The sequence below is a fragment of the Cibotium barometz genome, chromosome 23 (genome assembly GCF_041138505.1).
Source record: "Cibotium barometz isolate CiBa-2024 chromosome 23, ASM4113850v1, whole genome shotgun sequence".
Lineage (NCBI taxonomy): Eukaryota > Viridiplantae > Streptophyta > Polypodiopsida > Cyatheales > Cibotiaceae > Cibotium > Cibotium barometz.
The window spans coordinates 35162181-35169701 of NC_141068.1; the positions used below are offsets into that span (position 1 = coordinate 35162181).

At 38.4% G+C, this 7521-nt stretch overlaps 1 long non-coding RNA gene across 1 annotated transcript; it reads left to right on the top strand.

Moving 5' to 3' along the window:
* Window positions 1-6511: 6511 nt before the first annotated feature.
* Window positions 6512-7293, top strand: LOC147625890 (uncharacterized). Its single transcript, XR_015268816.1, has 3 exons — window positions 6512-6609; window positions 6693-6776; window positions 6858-7293. It is a non-coding gene; the product is annotated as an uncharacterized LOC147625890 (long non-coding RNA).
* Window positions 7294-7521: the final 228 nt, after the last annotated feature.

Here is a 7521-nt window from a genome sequence, read left to right on the forward strand (position 1 = left end):
GTAGGGTTGATTGGTTCTTTGATTATATATTGCCTACATGATTTTATACTTGTTGTAATTAGAATTTTTTCTTAATCGCATCCTTAAAACCAAAACGAGGTGCTTGTTCATAGATGGTATAGTGCTGATGCATAGATGGTATAGTGCTAGTAAGTCCCATCAAAACGGTTTATCAATCGGAGTTTTGAGTCAAAAGTTAGGACAGTTCAGGCAAACTGCATCTAAAACAATAAAATAGGTTCTTTGTGAGAGCAAACAGGTAGTTGTCTCTGACTCGTAAGCAGGATTTGATCATCAGAGCTTTCCTAAAGCTTCAGACACATGCTTGCTGTACAAGCTACAATTAGATACAAAAACTTGCCATGCAAGTTGCATCATGACACGACGGTGCTTTCTCTTAATGCAGTGCTTTTTCTTATTATTATTTTTGTCTTTTATGAACCTCTAAGTTTTCTTACGTGCATGAGACACGGGTCTCCACTTTTAGAGTTCTAATTTTGGCTCACATTCTATTCTTTACACGATCACTTTATGCTCGTCGTCTGGTACATGCCTATACATTTCTCATATCTCGTACATGGTCTGCAAGTTTGGTCTACAAGTTCTGCGATCTTATCTTGTACGTGTTCTCACAACCCAACATGGCAAACACCATACTTGTTAACAGATTTCCTTCTAGGTAGCATTCTGTTCCTCTTTTCCAAGGTCAAGGATTTCCTGGTTGGAAATACAAGATGCTATTAATTTTGTAAGGAGACGAATTGGCAGATATTGTTCTTGGTATTCTTGCATTCCCTCTTCAACCTATTGATCCACTTCAGAATGATGTTATTATTACCGAAGGTCCTATTTTTGAATAGTGGAAAATTGATCATGCACGCTAGATTCGTCGTGATAAGGCTGCTACTTTCTGCCCTTAATGATTCACTAATGCTAGATGTTTATCCACGTCATATGCTATATGGGACTATCTTATCACTGTGTTTGAGAAGAAAACTGTTACAGAGATTTTGTATCTCTGTAATCTTCTGGGCAAGCTTCAATATTCAAGGCAGGTACATCCATGTCTAGTCACATTGAATCATTCAAAGGTATTATGAATCAACTTTCGGCTACAAGGGATCCTATTACTCGAACTCAATTGGTTACACACCTTCTTGATATGGTGAAGGATCCTTTGTATGATAATATTGTCACTATATTATCTAACAAGGATGGAATTTACTTTGAGCATACATGTATTTCTTTGATTGAATATTCTCAACGTCATGATCATCAGACGTCGGTAACTCATGAAACGGTCATGATTGCCCTAGAGTACATAGAATCAGATAGAGCCTTTGCTATCCAGAGACGTCCATTTCAGCAACGCCCTTCTTCCTCCTCCCAATTTACATCTCGTGGCTTCCAAAGAGGAGGTGATTCTTCTCATTTGAGATTTCCTCAAAAGCGTTGTTCTTATTGTGACAAAACTGGTCACTTGGTATCTGAATGTTAGGCACGAGAATACGATGAAGAACACGGTATTACAAATAAGCAACCTCGGTTATTAAGGGGTTCTTCCTTAAGGGGTTCTTCCTCTTCTGCAACCTATGAATATTGTGGGAGCATAAGGCATTCATCCAGTCGATGCTTCAAGAGACGTTATGATGAAGCTCAAAATCAAGCTTATGCTACTCAACAAAATCCTCATGATGATGAAGATAATGTTCATTAAGAGGCTAATTTGGTTCATTATAATATCTCTCCAGAAAAGGTACTACATGTTTGTGATGGTTCTCTCTTTATTGTTGATTCTGGTGCTACTAGCAACATGACATATCAATTGCAATGGTTACATAATTATCATCCAATTCCTATCAAAAGAAGGTGGTTTATCCTGGTAGTACAACTTGCCAAGTAATGGGTATTGGCGACTTGTATTTGGGAACTTCTTCCTCAACCAAAATACTACGAGGAGAGTTTTATATGTTCCTGATTTAAAAGAAACTTACTTTCTGTTGTGCGGCTTGTGGACCTTGGTCTATTTGTTGGATTTGAAAATACAAAGTGTCACATCGAAAAGGATGGCCCACTATTGCGGTTGCTCCTCGACATGGTAATCTCTTTGAACTTTCATTGAATGAGGATGTTGCAAATGTTGTTACAGCTCTAGGAGATCTAGATTGTAAGCTATGGCATCATCGGTTTGCTCACTCAAATTTCTCAAAGCTTCTTGATATTCATCGTCATGATCTTGTGAGAGGTATGGACCTCAAATCTCACCCGCATATGGGGATATGTGAATATTGTGCTCTAGGCAAACATCATCGTAAGCCATTTCCAATGTCTACAAATATTCATTCAAATAATCTTTTGGATCTCATTCATACTGATATTTGTGGACCCTTTCCTCCATCCAAGTCTTGCTACTGTTACTTCATTACTTTTATTGATGACTATTCATGGTATACAAATGTCTTTTTGCTACGACATAAATCAAAAGCATTGGACACATTTAAGAGGTACCAAATATCTGTGGAGAATCACATTGGTCGAAGAGTCAAAATTCTTCAAAGTGATAATGGTGGTGATATTTCTAACTTATTTCATGATCATTGCATCATCCAAGGCATCCACCATGAGTATACCATTCCATATTCTCCCCAACATAATGGAGTTGCAGAGTGAAAGAATCGTACAATTTTGAATGTAATCAGATGCATGCTTATTCATTCTAGATTTTCTCGCTCTTTTTGGGCAGAAGCAGTATTGACAGCCGTTTTAGTTCAAAATCATCTTCCAACTACTGCACCTTCTGGTGGTAAGATTCCAATCACAGCTTGGACATGCCAAACTCCTTCTATTTCACATTTGAAAGTCTTTGGGTGTATTGCTTATATTCATGTCCCAAAAGAGACACGACACAAGCTAGAACCTTTAGGTTTGACCATCGGTCTCAGGGTAGTAAGCTGTGCTGAGATCCAAGAAAGTACCTACTGCTTTGAAAAATGCAGTCCAGAATCTTGACGTGAATTTGGGGTATCGATCACTTACTATTCTTCTGGGGTAGGCCATGCAATCTGAAGATTTTCTTAAGGAACACTCTCGCCACATCCTCTGCAGTGTAGGTTTCTTTTACTAGAATTAGATGGGCAACTTTGGTTAGTCTATCAACTACCACAAAGATGGAGTTGTAACCTGACTGCACTGAAGGTAATCTAGTAATAAAATCCATACTGATACATTCCCACTTCACCTGGGGGATGTCTAATGGATGTAACTTCCCAGGCATTTTTACTCTCTCGGCCTTGGCTTTCTGATAGGTCAGACATTGACGTACATGATTAAGCACATCCTTTTTTAGACCAGGCCAAAAGAAGCTTTTCTTCACAGACTTGTATGTTTTGATGAAACCTAGATGTCGTGCAATAAGGCTATCATGGGCTGCATTCAGAATTTGACCTTAGTTTCCTCATCATTGGGAATGCATAGCCTGCAATTATAATACATAATTCCATCATCCAGGCTGTATCCTTGAACTCGGTTCAACTCCTGTGGAGTTTTGCTTTCCTGCATAAGTAGGGTAGCAATAGGGCCAAAGAATCTATCCTGCATGATCTTCTCTCTTGCTTCAATAATCAAAGGATTTGAAACTACAGTAATTGCAAGCAAGGAGGCTTTTCTGCTGAGGGCATCTGCTACCACATTTTATTTGCCTAGGTGGTACTTGATTTCAAAATCAAATTCCTGCAGGGTCTGCATCCACCTTCTTTGGCGCATTTTGAGATCCTTCTGAGTGAAGATCCACTTTAATCTCTGATGATTTGTCCACCATCAAAGTGAATCTTTGACCTAGTAGGTAATGTCTCCACAACTTTAGGGCATATACTAGTGAAAGTAGTTCCAGGTCATGGACAGCATAATTTCTCTCATGCGTTCTGAGTTTTCGAGATTCATAGGCCACTGCATTACCTTCCTACATGAGGGCACCTCCCAGGGCAAAACCACTGGCATTAGTTACTACCTCAAAGTGTAGAGAGATAATCTAGCAACTTCAAAATGGGATTGGTTACCAAGGCAGTCTTCAGCTTATCAAAAGCACTCTGGCACCTGGCAGACCATTGAAACAGAATATTCTTCTTGAGAAGATTAGTAAGGGGGGAAGCTATGAGAGCATACTTTGGTATAAAAATACCAGCCAGTCAATCCCAAGAATCCCCTGACTTCTTTCACTGTTTTTGGTTCTGCTTGGAATCTAGAGAAATTCCATCTTTGGATACCAGAAAGCCCAAGTATTCAACATGGTTGGCAAAGAAAGTGCATTTGCTCTTTTTTTCAAAGAGTTGGTGCTTCCTTAGAATCTTAAGAACTTTTCTGACATGAGCTTCATGGTCAGCTACATTCTTTAAGTAAATCAGAATATCATCAAAGAAAACAAGAACAAAATCATCCAAGTATTCTCTGAGAATGTCTTGCATTTAAGCAATTGAATGTCTTGCATTTAAGCAATTGAATGTCTTGCATTTAAGCGATTGAATGTAGCTGGGGCATTTGTCATTCCAAACGGTATAACAGTAGTGAATTCATAATGCCCATACTGAGTATTGATGGCTGTCTTCGGGATATCTTGCTCATTAATACTTATCTAATAATACCTTGATTTGAGATCTATCTTTGTGAAGATTTGGGCTCCACTTAGCCTATCCAAAAGCTCATCAATCCTGGGGATAGGATACTTATTCTTAACTATCATCAGCTAATTGAGGCCTATGTAGTCCACACAGAGTCTTAGTGTTCCATCTTTCTTTTTCTGAAAGAGACCTGGCGCACCCCAAGGTGAAACACTGGGTCTTACAAACATTAGGGAAAAAGGGAGCTCATTTTGGGGCCTTTTACGGTTTGGAAAAATAAGCTCTCAACCAATGAACAGAGGGCCAACGTAACGTTGGAAATTCATAAAAATAAGAGAAAATAGATAAAAGAAACAATATTTTATGTAGGTACAAGCGTGCTACATTAATGTGGAGATTGGTTTTTTATTCTCACAAGATCTTTGGACATGAAGATAGAATCTAGTCTGACATTTTCTCTGACAAGGGCCTTCCCGCTTCCACCTTCCTTTGAACTTTGAAATGTTGTGCTGCCTTTCCTTCGAAAGGTCTACCATTTTACACCACTGCCTCATTGTGCAGCAGCCTCTTCTTTTCCAAAACTGCTACCTTGATCCTGTTTGGCTTAGAGTAAGATGTTTCTTGTCAACTGTCTATCTGCCCACTTTCTCTTTCTTGAAACTTCACTTTGTTATCTTGTTTACATTACTTTGCTGTGGTTACAGATTCACAAGGTCTCCATGGTGAATAAAAACTATGGCCGTTCTTGTGGAAGATGCTCTGTGGATGATAATGCTATGAAGGCAGAATTATACCACACATCCTTACCCCGTCGACCTGCTTCTTCTATTTCTTCGGTAGAGAATTCAAGTACAGTCAAAACGGAAGGAACTTGGGAAAGGTTTAGTGTTTCAAAAGGAGCATGGGTGCTCATGCAACCTAGCAAAAGAAAGAGACCCCAGACAAAAAACATTTTCTTGGCATCATAGAAGGGAAGAGTACGAGATTTTAAAATCACCAGAGGGAAGATATCGGTGAAAGAAGTTTTGATTCAGCATGTGTACATGCATAAAGAACTTGTCTTGCGAGACTATCCAAATGATCTTCCGCAACACAGGCCTAATTGTATATTTTTCTATTGTGGTTTTGTTCTTTATGAGGTGTATGGATTTTTAAGATAAAGCTTTCTTTCTTTGCTTATTGACATTCTTGTGTTATTTCATTTCAGATTTATACCCTTCATCGTATGAGACATGGCAAAACATCGATTGTATTCTGGGATTTATAGATGTTTTGCATGGATCGATAAGAGAACAACAATACCAAGGTCGATGTGCAATAGAGCTAGCTCAATCCGGTATATTTTTTACTGATCATTTTTATCAGTTGTTTGCTGGACAATGCGAACACACATGGTGTGTTAAGAAAACAAGACCTTCTAGCATGGAATTCAGTGGATTGGCCTCTCCCACATTTTAGTGTTACAGAGGCATATAGGGCCAAGCTTTTCAAAGAAGTACAGAAAGCTCTGAGGCCCAATATTGCCACAAGGATAATAAAAAATTCTTTATGCATGCCTCTCACAGTTTTTCTAGGCTTGTTTAATACCTTTCCAGTGAAGGTTTCAAAAACAATGTTCACAGTTAAAGCAACAAGTCTGGCATGCATGCCACAATTTTTGGATAAAGGTTGGGATAAGAAGACATGTAGTTCAGTGTTTTGTGAGGTTGTCCAACCTTCTATGCAACTGAAGTACATGGTTGCATCACAAAATTTTCTTTTTTCTTTTTATTATAAGCGCAGTCGAATGCTAGGTACAAAACTAGTCCCAATGGATGAAGACTCTTTTGGTGCAGAAAATAAACTTCTTGATATTGATGTTGTTGAGAATGGTGATGTGCTAGTCAATATCTCATTAAGACAATGTTGCTCCCTAGCTCAATTGCGCAATGACATTTTGTTTGAGACAGAAGGTTCTATTTCAAAGGACTTTTTATTTATCTACAACAATAAGAAGGTATACCATCTGACTTATCCTAGTCTCATTAAGCACTGCTATTAGTTTACTTTACCCTATTGTTTCATATTGCTTTTTTGCAGGTGCTCAAAAGAAGAGAGAGTTCAATAAAATGCAAAGACATTGAAAATTTAAAAATTGAGATAACACAAACTCCATAAACAAAGGTATTAGTAAAATTCTGTACATAAGTGTTTAATTATATATGTAAAACATATTCTTGACAACAATTTTCTATTTATCTACAGGCTGATCGAGAGGCTGCTCTACATGGTTCAAGCTCACCGTATCATCTTTATTTGGAGAATCTATTTTCTGCTGCTCCATCCTATCGTGTACAGTCTCTTGGTGCTGCTCCATTGTCTCCTTTACTGCCCCTGGAGCATCTGTTTGCTGCTGCTCCATCATCTCCTCAATAACATCAGCAGCAAGTCCTTGTTCTCATGGCTTCTCCTCATCAGCACTAGGTCCTTGTTCCTGTGGCACCACATCAGCATCATCTGTGTCATCAAGGTGTATGACACCTTCTCGGACTTTAGAGCTCTCACCCAACTCGACAGTAGCTGGTACAATAGGTTTGGGGGAGGCATACTTCAAAAACTTCCAAATTGTATCAGCTCTGAAACTATATACATAGTTTGAGCTGAAGCTATCTTCTCTCATCTGCAATGAGATATGATGATTTAGAACACTTTGTACCAATATCAAATTTTTTGAAGCTAAATGAAAATTATTTTTTCTTACAAGCTCTGGTTGTCCTATCTCAAAATAGCTTGAAAGTATATATTTGGCACTAATCAGCACTCTCCAGCCGCAGCTACTTGAATCATCTTGTTGTGGTGTCTGGATAGTTGAAAAGATATGTTAGAAATTGTTAATATCTGAACAAAACAAAGTTATTCAATAAGTTCA